General features: G+C 40.0%; 1 protein-coding gene across 31 annotated transcripts in view; it reads left to right on the top strand.

Annotated features, from left to right (window-relative positions):
* The window catches only part of NRXN1 (neurexin 1), a 712,085-nt gene that overhangs the window by 137,289 nt on the left and 559,166 nt on the right, over positions 1 to 15,630 (top strand). The window lies entirely within an intron of this gene.

Here is a 15,630-nt window from a genome sequence, read left to right as displayed (position 1 = left end):
GTCACCACCAAAGCCTAAGAGTGTTTTGTGTTGACTCAGTTTTGTGGATCAGGGCAGCTCTGCCAAATACGAAGTTTTGAATACGGTTCTTAAGCCTTGAGTATCAGTATCAACTTCAACAGTGTGGTGATTTTTGCAGTTCAAAAAAATAGTTTGCTGATTTGTCTAAACTTACCTGGGACAAAGCAAAGAGGAGGTGGAGATCTCTTTTAAGAATCATCTCTGTTTGTGACTATAAACCATGTGTTCTACAAACTATTTTTGAAGGAAGCTACCAGACCCTGAAATTGCAATCAGGACCTATGAACATTAAGTGATGCAGTTGCTTTCAGTACAGTGACATTCTGAAGTAGCGTAATGCTGAACAAAGCCATAACATCACTGCAGTCTTGCATGCTAATCTGTTGTTACTGTATTCTGATGCCTCTGCTTATGCTCTTGGAGGAGGTAACTGTGTTGTGAAAGCATTAACCCAGTCTGCTCTGGTGTGAGAAGCAAAATGCCAGCTTTGGTCTTATGTAATATTAGTTTGAATGTGTGTATATATTGTTAGTGGGCAAAAGGAAAACAATTATTTTTCTGAGGGTGGGGGAAACCATTTTTGAGGAGCTGGGGATTCTTTTGTAGCATCAAGTATTCCTTCAGTTGTATAAATTTATATGACAGTAAATAACGAAACATACTATTTTTGGACTAAGATCTAAAACTAAATCAGCCTAACAGTGTCTAGGAAACAAAATGATTTTTAAGCTTTTTATAGCTCGAGCATCTTTGTTCCTGTGATGTAATTGTAGCTAACAAAAGTGTCTAATTTTAAAATGCTCAACCACATTTAAAGAGTTAAAGTAAGTTGTGAAAAAGTGAATATTCACCTCAAGATAAGTAACTAATAGCCTGAAAAAAAAAAAAAAAGGAAGCTAAGAAGTTTGGTATGTATATGTGAAAGCTGCTCTTTTCTCTAACCCTGACATGGTGGAAAGTTAATGCCTGAAGTAATCTTACCTAGTTGAGGTTATAAAATTCTTGAGCAAGAGGTCAGATGAAGGTGTGTTATAGTGGTATAAAATCAGAAGTCATTTTGATGGTGATGCTGAGTGTATTTTTTTGTTTGTTTGTTTAAGCCCAGAGCTTACCGTAAAAACACGGGTACTCACACATTCTTTAACCTCCCCTACTCCCTTCCCAGCTCCACCTCCCACCCTGCATTTCTAGTTAGATGTGTTTATATTTGTGACATTGAGATGTGGAACTCCTGTTTATCAAGAAATTAATGTGTGACAGATTTACTGTATGCAGCAAAGAAGAGGTGGTGACATTTCTCCTTTGAAAGAGAGGAATTGACCATACAAGCTTTATTTTAATTTGCATTTGTTTATGAAATATACTTTGGTTTGCATTGATTAAAAATTTGTGAAGAATGGCTGATGTTATATTAACATTGATGAAGAGCATGCCTACTACATTTTGCATGCAGTTGCCATAGCGACTGTACTGGAGAGTGACCCAAATTAATTTTCCACCAGTCACTAAGTGCCCTGTCAGGTTTTTTGTGTGTGTGTGTGTGCGCTAGGGATAAGCAGGCTGGAACACTTTTTTTTTTTTTTTTTTTGGAAGATGCTCACCTTATTATTTATCCCTGTATTCTTGAAAGCAATCGCCATGCTATGTTAGTCAACCAAAATCTAACTTGTTAATTTGTGCAGTCAAATGTGTGATATTTACACATCACCATTATAAAAAGAAGATCCTTTCAATTAATAACTAGTAAGTGGATGGAAGTAAACTTTGTTTAAAGTCTCCATAATAATTGAAGTAGACAATAAAAAAAATAAAATAAAATGAAACCTCAGTCTTTATGGTGTTCTACCACTTCAATGTAATAGATTTCAAAATTCCTCCTAGTTGAACAAATCTTTACTGAGCTTGATCTGAGAAAGGCCAGAGAAGACCATGCTCACTATATCTAGTTAGCTCTTCATAATTCATTAACAGAGTGCTCGGCGGATGTCAGTGGAAAAAGGAGTCATTTGGCAAGAAAACAATACAAGTCTCCAAGAGAAGTATTAGCCGCTTATTACTGGTAGGAGAGCCTTACTTCAAAAGACCTTTTTCTTTTGTAGCCAGTCTGTGTCACATAAGTGATGTGAGGCCAGTCATTCAAGCTTAAATTGATTACTTCAATTATTGTATTTGGCAACAACTCAGTTTGTGGGGTGCATGTTTTATTTTTTTGTTTTTGTTTTGAAACTTTGAGCTTCCTGTCATACACTACTGCTCCCATTTCTTTACCTTCATGGTAAGCAACAGCCAAGATGTCAATTTGTGCATGTTTCCCCTTAGTGGATATTTATTTTTAATTTTTTTTTTTTTTTTGTACTCACTAGATGTTTATTTCTGCATCAACATCTTTCTTACTTGAAGCTCACTTGTTACTTACCCCTTTGTGCAGTCTTTTCTTGTATATACAAAAGGTCATTTCTATGTGCAGAGTGAGTGCATCACTATTGAAATACACTTTTTTTTAGTTTGCTGAAAACAGTGGCATTCCTGGTATATATTTTTGTAGACAGTATATAAGATCTTTTACAAATATGCTCCTAAGTTGCCTTGTGCACAAAAGCTTAGCAAATATAAAGTGCAATTTTGGTGTTTATTGTGTAATAACTGTTGAAATTTGATAGCACTTAAACTTATCAGCTTGTACCTAGTCAGTGTCCATGTATCCAAATTAATATGTAAATATACATAACAGCTACCTTGCTGATTTGTTCGTTAAGGTAGAGCTTTCACAAATTGATTCTGGTCTAGATTAATTTAAAAACCTAATATAAAGAGCAATGTTTTTTCTTTGTAAGGTATGATTGCATCAGAATGTTCAGTTTTTTTAAACCCTTCTGTTGATCCAACCAAGATTAAAATGTATTTGTTCCTTCTTGTATGGGCTTTATATATAAACTTTTTGAAAGAAATATGTAGAAACTCTGCAAATGTAGTCTTGTGTTGTGTTCAAACTAACACGACGCTTTTAATCATGGAAAACTTACCTAATTTCTCCTTACTGAAAATGTTAAAAATATTTGCGTAGCAACTCTAAAGATAGTTGTTTTCCATCTTGTACCATTTAATATACTGGAATTTCAGTTGATATATTCTGTCTTACAGCTAATCATATGTTATTTTATCTACTGTTTTTTTTAATCTTTCATTGACAAATATCCTTTAAAGGGATAAATCTATACATTCAAAACCCGGAGAGTTGACTGATTTACAGCTGTTTGGTTGCTTGAATGAATTTGAGGCTTAAGAAAGCTTAACCCTTAATTCTTTAAGGAGTTATTTTTCTTTCAAGAAAGAAAACGATAGGACAGTCTCTCCATGGAATAGAGGCAAAATGAACTTAACACGGGCATGTAGTCAACTTCAGAGGAAGGCACTGGACAATCCTAAGTAGATATTTTGCCTCACTGTGTAGTAGTTTTTTTTAAAAAAATAATTAAAAATACGCTGTTGATGACTAACAATATTCTATTTCTCGAATACTAATTTCTGTAGAAGACAGGTTATTTATAGGAAAAAAACTTTCAAATACATCTTCGAATTTAAAAAAAAAAAATAATAATTCCAAGAGGTAAATTTTCTGTTCTTGTCATATATAAAATCTGATAGGGTGTTAAGGGCTGAACACTTATGTTTGGTTTGTTGTTGCTTAGATAACTACATCCAGTAGCTTACTCATTTTGAAGTCTTATTCCTCGTGTAAACTTGTAATAAAAATATCAGACCAGGTAATGCAAGGCAGAGACAGAGACTGGGGAGGAGGAGGATGAGGCATGCTCAGAATCTGTACTGGTTCAAGAAATTTCTTACCCCTATAAACTGCTAAGATTGTTGGAGAACACTTGCTGTATGTGTACTTAACGCATCAAAGGAAAAATGGACAGTGTGATGTGGTTGTTTTTTAATATTAAAGGACTAAATTTTGTTGATTTGGGATGTTCCATATAGTCCCATGTTCTCTATTTCAAGTCTCTTCCACGATAAACATAATAGACATAAACTCTCATTTTCTCCAGAGACTCAGCACAAGTTCCCTGTTCAGCCATTCCAGTCTTCTTTTTTCAGATGGGGTCAGCCCATGGGCAGGTGCTCCTGTACCTTGAAGACTTACTTCTTGAGGAGCATCTAGCCTTCATGGACCCTTTTGCCCAATTTTGCCTCTTCAGCTGACTCCCACGGGACCACCGTCCTTACCCAAACAGTTCAGTCTGTCCTCCAGAAGTCCAAGGTATCAGTTTTACTCAACCCCCTCCTGACTTCACCAAAATTTGGTTCAGTACATGTATTTTGGAAACTAATACATATCAATATAAAATAGTCCCATATAGTCAAGGTGGGGGGAATACTCAAAGCCATCCAGAAGCTTGCTTAAATATAATGCTGATCTGTCTAATAAAGGTAAGAGATTGGAAGATTATGAAATGCTTAAAACAGTGTCTTCCTTGTATAAAAGCTATCTTTTTACCCAGCTATTTCACCTACCTTAAATTTTTTTAAAGGCTAATACAAAGATATCGTTGGCAAACTAGTGTTTGGAAATTGGATATGGAAAAGAAGGTAGAATACACTTAAAAATGCACTGTAGCAGTGTGAATGTGTATGTGTGAATGTGTATGTGTATATATTGAAGTGTGAAATCTTGAAAACTTATTTTTATGTAAGTGTTGTCAGGCACAGATGGAAGGAGTTGTATCTGAAGAACAGAACAATAGTTTGTGATAGTGTCTTAAGAACTTACCTCTCTTCTCCAGTTGAATACTGTTCTTTTTCAGGTGATAATGCACATAACTGTAATATCTATTGCAATGTGCAGAACAGTGAGACTATGTAAATAGCCACTGAGGGCTAGTTAGGTGTACTTTGATTTGGAGTAGGTTTGGAATAAATATTGTTCAGCTGGGGGAAGGAAGAAAAGAGCAATTAAATGTGCTTAAATGTTCTTATTTCAATTGTTAAGTCTTATTTTTCACTTTCTGAGATCTCATTGAGGATGAATGTTTTTTCTTTACATGCAGGAATTAGAGAGAAGGGTGATTGTTGAGTGACATATTCCCTGAAAACATAATTTTATAAAGCAAATATTTCCTTACTTCTGCTTCAGCTGTAGTGAAAATACTAAGTTTTATACTTCTACTGCAGAAAAGAGACTGAGGGATATTTTTTTTCTTCATCCTATCCTACCTCCTCTCCTGTCTCCATCCAGGAGTTTGCTGAGGGCTATCAGAGCAGCACAAGGGGTCTTGCACAGGGAGCTGAATACTGTGGAACATTCAAGAGCATTAGTGTAGAGGGAGTTTTGGAGCAGGAAGGTTTAGCAAAGTCACTTTTAAGGTGTAGAGTCATCAGACTTACACAGAGGATGCAGAAGGCAAGTTGGGAGAGAAAACGTTCTGATCAAAACATCTCCAAACACATTCACTACATCATTATAATGAATGACTAATAGGAAGAATGCCCCAGAACTTAGTGCTTTCTACAACACAGCAGTAAAGCTGATGGTAAAACTTTAAGAAGTCATGTTGGGGTAGAGGGTGGTAAATTTAATTAGTACCTGTGGAAGAGATACAGGGCGCTCATTAGCTCTACCATGTTTCTGTGTTCACTGCTCTGGAAATGCATGCCACTGTTTACAGCCTTTCATAATTATGCACGAAGAAGTGACAGTCATTCTTAATAGTAGGCTTGTTTTAGTATGACGAAGACAAATGCAGCAAATGCATGGATTACAAGAGAAAGCAGTAATAGAAGGGGGAAGGTTGGTGTTCTTGAACTTCATTCACAGCAGTAAGATTTGCAGAGTTTGACGGATGACTAGAAGATTAGTCACTGGCCAAATGGATCAAGATTGCTGTTCAGTGATTTTGTTGGAGATCATTGCTATTTCAAGTAACTGAGCTTGAGGTCTGGAGAAAGTGGGGCCGTGGAGGAGGAAAGTATATACATGTCACTTTAATTCAGCTGATAACCATTTTGTGTCTGCTTATGTTGAATTTGATTACAATAATCTGAAGAAAATGAATTACTAATGAAGTTACGAACCCTGTAGACTGATGGATGAGAAATATGATACAGTTAAGGGGCTTTATTTTAAATCCTACAGCTGCCTGTGAAAGGGGTCTGTGCTAAGACAACCACACATACTTTTTTTGTGTGAAGTGTGGCTTAGTACAGGTGTTCATGAACTAGCATATTGTCCCTTACTGAAGAGTTAGCAGGCCTGGTTCTTTTTACGTGATTCGAGAAGTAAAACACCATCTAGCTTGCTCACCTCTGTGAGCAATTCCCTCGGGGGAGGAAAAAAAAAAAAAGTTTAATCTTTTTAATGTGGACTGTTTAGGTAGTTTGCTTTGCAGAGTTGCTCAGTCAACTGTCCTGGTAAAAAAAAATAAAAAAAAAAAATAAGGAGACAGCAAACAAGTGGGTGGAGGAAGTCCTTAAACTATTTCTGCTGTAGTGGCCATCATTGCAGAAAATGGGTACTGTTGCAGAGGGGGATAAAATCGCTTGCCTGACCTTCCAAATTGTCTATGACAGAGCTAACTGAATGCAGGGTTTAAGAATTTCAGTACCTGAACTGTAACAGTGTCCTTTCACATAAGCATATAGGTTTTTCCACTCTAAAAGTTCCTGCTACAGTTGTGCTGCCCATGGGAATTAAAAACGACCAACCAAAATGATTGTCAATTTGTGGGCTTCTTACCAAAAGGCAATGTCATCTTCTCCACATTCAGTGGCAGCAGATCCCTGACACTTTCATGAAGTAGGTGAGCTTTAGATCCAAAAAGGTGTTTTAGTGATTTTATTTCCCCCCCCCCTTAGTCTGGTCTACCTTTTTGTTGATCTGGATTGCCATGGAATAGAATGATATTTTGGGACTGTACTGGGTCATGGGCATGTTCAAAGAGATGACTTTTTGTTTAAACTGCATTCAAACCATGGAAATACTGTTATTCACCTGAAAGTGTGAATAACAGTGTGTGGAAGCACAACACAGCCCAGAGAAAGCAGTCTAGGAGGTTTCTGGAGAGCGTGGAAGATAGCTTCCTGATGCAGCTGATTAGTGAGCCTACCAGGGGTGGTGCCCCGCTAGACCTTCTCTTCACAAACAGAGAAGGACTGGTGGAGGATGTGATTGTCGGGAGCTGTCTTGGGCAGAGTGACCACGAAATGGTGGAGTTCACTATTCTTGGCGAGGCCAGGAAGGGAACCAGTAAAACCACTGTACTGGACTTTCGGAGAGCTGACTTTGGGCTGCTCAGGACACTGGTTGGTAGAGTCCCTTGGGAGGTGGTTCTGAAGGGCAGAGGGGTCCAGGAAGGCTGGGCGCTCTTCAAGAGGCAAATCCTAATGGCGCAGGAGCAGTCTGTTCCCATGTGCCCAAAGATGAGCCAGCGGGGAAGAAGACCAGCCTGGCTGAACAGAGAACTGTGGCTTGAGCTTAGGAGAAAAAAGAGGGTTTATAATCTTTGGAAAAGTGGGCTGGCCACTAGGGAGGACTATAAGGACGTAGCGAGGCTGTGCAGGGACAAAATTAGGAAGGCCAAAGCTCATCTGGAGCTCAATCTGGCTACTGCCATTAAAGATAACAAAAAACGCTTTTATAAATACATCAACACAAAAAGGAGGACAAAGGAGAATCTCCATCCTTTACTGGATGCAGGGGGAAACTTAGTTACAAGAGATGAGGAAAAGGCAGAGGTGCTCAATGCCTTCTTTGCCTCAGTCTTTAGCGGCAATACCGGTTGTTCTCTGGATTCCCAGTACCCTGAGCTGGTGGAAGGGGATGGGGAGCAGGATGTGGCCCTCACCATCCACGAAGAACTGGTTGGTGACCTGCTGCGGCACTTGGATGTGCACAAGTCGATGGGGCCGGATGGGATCCACCCAAGGGTACTGAGAGAACTGGCAGAGGAGCTGGCCAAGCCACTATCCATCATTTATCAGCAGTCCTGGCTATCGGGGGAGGTCCCAGCTGACTGGCAGCTAGCGAATGTGATGCCCATCTACAAGAAGGGCCGGAGGGCTGACCCGGGGAACTACAGGCCTGTCAGTTTGACCTCAGTACCAGGGAAGCTCATGGAGCAGATCCTCTTGGGAGTCATCATGCGGCACTTGAAGGGCAAGCAGGCGATCAGGCCCAGTCAGCATGGGTTTATGGAAGGCAGGTCCTGCTTGACGAACCTGATCTCCTTCTATGACAAAGTGTCGCGCTGGGTGGACGAGGGAAAGGCTGTGGATGTGGTCTACCTTGACTTCAGCAAGGCTTTTGACACCGTCTCCCACAGCATTCTCCTCAAGAAACTGGCTGCTCTTGGCTTGGACTGGCGCACGCTTCGTTGGGTTAGAAACTGGCTGGATAGCCGGGCCCAGAGAGTTGTGGTAAATGGAGTCAAATCCAGTTGGAGGCCAGTCACTAGTGGCGTCCCCCAGGGCTCGGTGCTGGGGCCGGTCCTCTTTAACATCTTCATCAATGATCTGGACGAGGGCATTGAGTGCACCCTCAGTAAGTTTGCAGATGACACCAAGTTAGGTGCATGTGTCGATCTGCTCGAGGGTAGGAAGGCTCTGCAGGAGGATCTGGATAGGCTGCACCGATGGGCTGGGGTCAACTGCATGAAGTTTAACAAGGCTAAGTGCCGGGTCCTGCACCTGGGGCGTAATAATCCCAAGCAGAGCTACAGGCTGGGAGATGAGTGGTTGGAGAGCTGCCAGGCGGAGAAGGACCTGGGAGTGATAGTGGACAGTTGGCTGAATATGAGCCAGCAGTGTGCTCAGGTGGCCAAGAAGGCCAACGGCATCCTGGCTTGTATCAGAAATAGTGTGACCAGCAGGGCTAGGGAGGTGATCGTCCCCCTGTACTCGGCTCTGGTGAGGCCGTACCTCGAGTACTGTGTTCAGTTTTGGGCCCCTCGCTACAAGAAGGACATCGAGATGCTTGAGCGGGTCCAAAGAAGGGCGACGAAGCTGGTGAGGGGCCTGGAGAACAAGTCCTACGAGGAGCGGCTGAAGGAGCTGGGCTTATTCAGCCTGGAGAAGAGGAGGCTCAGGGGCGACCTTATCGCTCTCTACAGATACCTTAAAGGAGGCTGTAGCGAGGTGGGGGTTGGCCTGTTCTCCCACGTGCCTGGTGACAGGACGAGGGGGAATGGGCTAAAGTTGCGCCAGGGGAGTTTTAGGTCAGATGTTAGGAAGAGCTTCTTTACTGAAAGGGTTGTGAGGCATTGGAACAGGCTGCCCAGGGAGGTGGTGGAGTCACCATCCCTGGAAGTCTTCAAAAGACGTTTAGATGTAGAGCTTAGGGATATGGTTTAGTGGGGACTGTTAGTGTTAGGTAAGAGGTTGGACTCGGTGATCTTGAGGTCTCTTCCAACCTAGAAATTCTGTGATTCTGTGATTCTGTGAAAGTAATGAGTAATCTTGATTTACTTGTTTTTATGCAAATATGCATAAAAAATAAAATATGCATTTAGTATAAATAAAATCTGTAGTTAGTATTGCTCAAAATAACTAGCTAGATCACTTTAACATGTATACTAGTTTAACATATTAGCCATTGATTTCTGTGTTCTCCACAATGAAGATACTACTGGCTGTGCAAATGTTTTACAGATGACTAGTTCTTCTGGAGAACGTTTGCAAATGGTGTACTGAGACTGCTAGGTGACAAGGCATGCAATACAAACACTTTTTTTTCCTCTTGAATGCTTTTCTGAAACTAGAAAACAGTGAAAAATGATCTACCTGTAAGTAAAGATTTTGCTACTTGGATGTAGGTAAGAAAGAGCATGATATTTACCTTAAGGAATCCTACTTTTACAGGAGGTCATGGTGACTGGAGATTCTAGTCAAGATGAATTACTTGTGCAGTTTGTAATTCATTGAACTCAGTGGTCATCCAGAATGATTCAATGTGGGTCTTGTTGTATCATGGCTGTATTAGGCACAAGTGTTTTTCTTGGCAAATGGTACCTCACCTTAGAGTTCTGACAATTTTTGTTTAAGTGGTTACAAATCACTGTTGTGTGAGCGATTGCAGATTACTGGGTTCACTTGCACATTTACAGCAATACTGACATTAAACTCACAGGGCTGTAAAGTTCATTAGCAGAAAAAGTTAATTATGCAACTGAATTCTGATTCTCTGTAACCTTATAGCAGAAGCTGGCATTGCTGTTTTGTATGAAACAATTACATCATGTTACATGGTTCAGTAAGCAAAATTTTCTGCTAAAATAATCAAATGAACATTTACTGTCAAAGTATGAAATCTGCTTATTTTCTTCTGGTGAAAGCCATCATTAATTCATAAAATGCCTTCTTAAGTGTAATATAAACTAAAATCAACTAATTTTCCTTTGAAGGCAGTAAGTCTGAGAGTATGCCATTTTTTGAAGACTATTTGGCACAAAATGTAGTAAAACATTCTTTTGTTGTTCAGTTGTCTAAATGCAAAGTGTGGATAAGTTGTTGTTGTGCCTTCCATGTTCTATTTATATATAAATATAAATTTATTGCTGGGTGGTGTCAATATGCAGTTGTCTGTTGTTCAATGACAGAACTGTGCAGGAGTCCCAGCCTGGGGTTTTTATCATGCTAGACCTTACAGTCAATCACAAACTCTTACATGAGTAACTCCAATACTTGTTCTTCAGACCTTTATTTTTGCCTAAAAATTTACCTCTTCCCCCTCACCTGTAAAAGTGTTTTTGATGTATCTAAATAGGAGTGTTCTAAAATTAGCTTCCAGGCACTTGACTGTAGCAATATTTCTGTATTTTTCAATAACTAGAAAAACAGCTGTGGTCCTTGCTTGTTGAGAGTTGTGATTCTGTAGTGGAACTTCTGGTGCTCAAAAATCTATTCTTGATCCCAGCGAGGGATTTTCAGGAGAAGGATGTAAAGTCTTAAGTCTTCCTTGTGTATTTGCCTTGGCAATATCTATCCCCAAATTATTTCTAGCATTTCTGGGGCAAGTAATAAGGGAAAGAAATGGTGTTAATGAGTTGACCTTTTATTTTTTTATTCTATTAAATGTATTAATGTATTTGTAACTCAAGGCAGGTGAAAAATGACTTCTGAGCTCTGCAGGGCAGAAAGAAAAGGTAGGTAAAAAGGCTAAGGTGAGCTGCCACTGTTTGTTTTAGGTTAGAAGGTATGATGTCAGAGGGAGCTTGTGCCTGGTGAAGTTTGAAAACCCAGCATTTGAAGGGAGATATTTTATTTAGATGGCTTATTATGAAATGTTTGCCAACTCTGCACTTTCACAGTTCAACTATGAAGGAGAGGGGAGGAAGAGGGTAACTAGGAGCCCTGTGGAAGTATGATGGACAGGGTGGCTGACAAAAGTTTGTGATGTGATAGGAAGGAATCACAAAAATCAGTAAAGTGGGGATTAAGCAGGGTCACCTCCAGGGTTGGAGCCAGTCCTGTTAACGTTTCTGTTAATGATCTGGATGCAGGAGTGGGGCATATCCCCAGCAAGTTTGCTAAGGATACTGAACTGTGACATGCTATTGTACTCCCTGAGGAAAAAACAGGCCTTGCAGAGGGATCTAGATAAATTGGAGCACTAGGTGATTAGCAGTGGCATGAGGTTCAACAGAGGAAAATACTCTGTCCCATGTGCAGAATTGGCAATGCTGGACACAGGTACGGACTAAGAGATAAGTGGCTAAAGAGCACCCCTGCAGAAAGGGATCTGGGCGTGCTGGTCAACAGCAGGATCAACAGGAGTCAGCAGTGTCCAGTTCTGAGGTCCCCAGAACAAGAGACGTGAATGTACTGGAACAAGTCCAATGTAGGGTCACCACAATGATCAAGGGACTTGGGAACTTCTATGAGGAAAGGCTGAGATAGCTTGGACTCTTTAGCCTAGAAAAGAGAAGGCTTAGAAGGGGATCTTCAGTTATGTAAATACCTGAAGGGAGAATGAAACAAAGACAGAGCCAAGCTGTTCTCAGTGGTGCCCAGTGACAGGACAAGAAGCAATGGGCACACAGGCAGTTTCCTCTGAACATCAGGAAACACTTTTTTACTGCTAAGGTGGGAGAGAACTGGCAGAGGTTGCTGAGTGAGGTTGTAGAGTCTCCCTATTTTCAGATATTCAGAAGCCCCATGGGCATAATTCTGGGCAAGCTGCTCTAGGTGTCCCTGCTTGAGTTTGAGCATGGTGGTTGGACCAGGTGACCTCCAGAGAACCCTTTCAACGTCAGCCATTCTGTAATTCTGTGTAATCGAGCAATGCAAACTCTGAAAGCTTTTTAGAATACTTTTGGTTGGAACTAGTTGTAACTGAGCTAGCTGCTTTGGTGTGCTCTAAGAAGTGCAAACTCTTAAAAAACAGATTTAGGAATCATATTTTCAATATGACCTTTTATTAATGCATTTTAAAAATATTTTCTGTGTGCGGAAAGTCAACTCTAAGACAAAGTCATTGTGTAATGTCAGGAATGTAAGGATCTCAGTCCTCTAACTGAGACCAAATGATAAAATGCACTGAGAAAAAAGCTGACTTGTGGGGAAATGCTGATTATTCCATTAAGCATACCGTGGCCATTAACAAAGAAAGTTCATAAAGGCTTTTCCACTTCCTATTAATCTTGCCAATAACTCAAGTGCAATGTTACTCTAGGAATTTAAAGTGTTCCAGTACCACAGTGCATACAAATTCAAAATAAAGGCCATATAGAGGAGGAAATAACTTCATGTTGTTACTGTAATTCACTTTTCTTGCAGTAGATGTTCAGTAGATGCATGACCAGTGAAGATAATAACAGAAAAAAGACTAGAAGTATTTTTTTTAGACTCTGTTTGCCAATTAATGTCTTTAACTATGCAACAGTGGTTTGTGGTCTCTTTCCTCCAGACATTTTTTAGTTTTGTGTTTAATATCATAGTCCATGCTGTGATCTTTATTTAAGAATTAAAGATTCTAAGATGTAACGTATGTGTTCTATGGGAAGGTCATCGCGAGCAAGGAAGGTGGCACTGTATTTAGTTGTCTCAATTGGCTTTTAAATCTGTGGTTGTTCCAAGACTATTAATGACATCTGAACATCTGGAACTGTGTAAACTTTCACAGTAAGGAACTGCAGAGTTCATGGGTCTACACATATGTATTTCCTTCTGTTTGTCTGTCTTTATGGAAACTTAAGACATTATAATTGTAGGATTTGGTTTATTATTGTGTATAAAGGGAGGAAAGCAAGAAAGATAGCTTTCTTCATTTCTGCAGTCATAAGAAGCGAGTTGTATCCACCATACAAAGTCCAAAAAATATTTTTTAACACTAATCTCTAGGTAGGACAGTAGTAATGAAAACTACATTATTACAGTACTAGGCACTCTGTAAACACTTCTGCAAGTTTTGCTGTCTAAACAGAACAAAAGTATGAGGTGAGAGAGTAGGCATGGAACAAATTGAGAAAACAATGCCAAGTACTGTCAACGCTGGTATGTGAGTTTTTGAAGGGGTTAGCTGGTTTAAAAGGTAGCTTTCTTCTCTTCTCTGAAGGGAAACTTATTTGGAAGATAGACGCATAGCAAAATTGGTATGCAGATAGAATGAAAAAAGTGATTGAAGCTTTGAGGATAGTGCTAATATCAGAAAACTCCTTTGTGCTACTTTAGCTTTTCCCTTTTAGTGAGGACAACACACATATAACCACTACCTGTAATTTCTCCCTTTTTGCTGCCCTGTGTGGAAAACTATGTATGAATATTTTGTCCTGCTTAAGCATTAACTATGGTTAGGTATGGAGTCAATAATGACATGCAGCTTTGCTATATGCACTTCTGCACATGAAGATCCAAAGGTAAGCTTCTCAGTTCGAGCTGTCTGATTTGTGAATAAGTCATAAAATGTATAGAGTAAATACTTTTTTTTTTTTTTTAAAAAAAAAGGTACCATAGTACTAGTCAAGTCTACAAAGATAATGAAGTCTTTCCAAGTCAGGGAAGAACAGAAAAAGGATTGGTCTGGTTTTAAAAGGTGAAGATAGTTCAGTGGATTTAATGCAAGGGAATTCACCAGAAGCTTATTCTGCAACTTTACTTAGAACCTGATTTTAAGGCTATTCCCTGAAGGAAAAATTATTAAAATGTCTATTCTTTGACAGCTCCCTTGAGCATGCTAAAACTTCTCTGTGTTGCAGGAAAGCAAAATAGGAAATGTATTTAATGGAATGACCATGCAGGGTAAAGAACCCTTGGCATGCCTGGTGGAATTTTAATATACTGGGTATGCATACTTGTTCAATATTGATTTAAAGGTGAGGCTTGGAAAAGGGAAGGGAGAAAAATGTCTGCTTGTTATTAGCAGGCTCTACTTTCACTAAAATCAGTAAAGTCGAGCTGCTGTCTTTACTGGCTGCAAAGCTGAGTTAAGGTTCGGAGATTTTGAAGTGCCACTCCAAATGTTTAATATAAGCCTCGGATATTATGCAAAACACCCTCCTATGAAAATGCTGCATTAGCCACAGCTATAGCCGACTCTGTATATGAACTTTACAGAACAAAATGCGAATCTGTTGGGATAAAGCATATTGTGAGTCCATACAGGTAGTTAAGTATTATGACATTTAGTCATGAATATATGCTTAGCAATTCAGAAAGCTTAAATTTAAACCTTTAGGGAACAATCACTTGGAAGGTTCTCAGTTACTGTGTTATTGGATAATCACTTGGAAATGCCAATCCATTTTTTTTCTCAGTTTGTCACAATCCACTTCAGTCTTGCCATTAACTTTTTGATGTAGCCTTTGTTCTTTGATTAGCCCTCAAGACCTTTGTGGGATTCTTTTTCTGCATTGCTTACATCACATATTGCCAGAAGGCCTGAACAAGCTAGATCACTTGCTAGGCCATCAAATGAATGATGCAGCACAATGTAAAAGGAGATGGGGGAATGTTGTGGTTTAACTTGGCTGGCAGCTAAATACCACACAGCCGTTCACTCACCCTCCCCCCTCCCTCTCTGGGACGGGGGAGAGAAAGGGGAAAGTGAAGCCTGTGGGTTGAGATAGAGACAGTTTATTAAGATAGGAAATAATAATAATAATGTGTACAAAACAAGTGATGCACAATGCAATTGCTCACCACCCGCTGACCGATGCCCAGCCCAACCCCGAGCAGCCAGCTCCCACCCCGGCTAGCCACCCCTATATATTGTTTAGCATGACGTCAGATGGTATGGAATACCCCTTTGGCCAGTTTGGGTCAGCTGTCCTGGGTCTGTCCCCTCCCAGCTCTTGCTGCACCCCCAGCCTGCCCGCTGGCAGGACAGAGCGAGAAGCTGAAAACTCCTTGGCTTGGTGTAAGCACTGCTCTGCAACAATTAAAACATCAGCATGTTATCAGCACTATTCTCATCATAATCCAAAACATAGCACCCTACCAGCTACTAGGAGGAAAATTAACTCTGTCCTAACTGAAACCGGGACAGGGAGAACAGCTGTTTTCTATTGGTCTGAATGAAGTAGCTAAACAGCTACTATTTTTTTTTTTCTTATGTGTCCCTTTTGGTTAATGGTCATGATTTTAATTTTAGCTGCCTAGGGATGTTCCCACTGATTT

This window comes from Oxyura jamaicensis, chromosome 3, assembly GCF_011077185.1.
Source record: "Oxyura jamaicensis isolate SHBP4307 breed ruddy duck chromosome 3, BPBGC_Ojam_1.0, whole genome shotgun sequence".
Classification (NCBI taxonomy): Eukaryota; Metazoa; Chordata; class Aves; order Anseriformes; family Anatidae; genus Oxyura; species Oxyura jamaicensis.
This window is presented reverse-complemented; position numbering and strand designations above follow the sequence as displayed.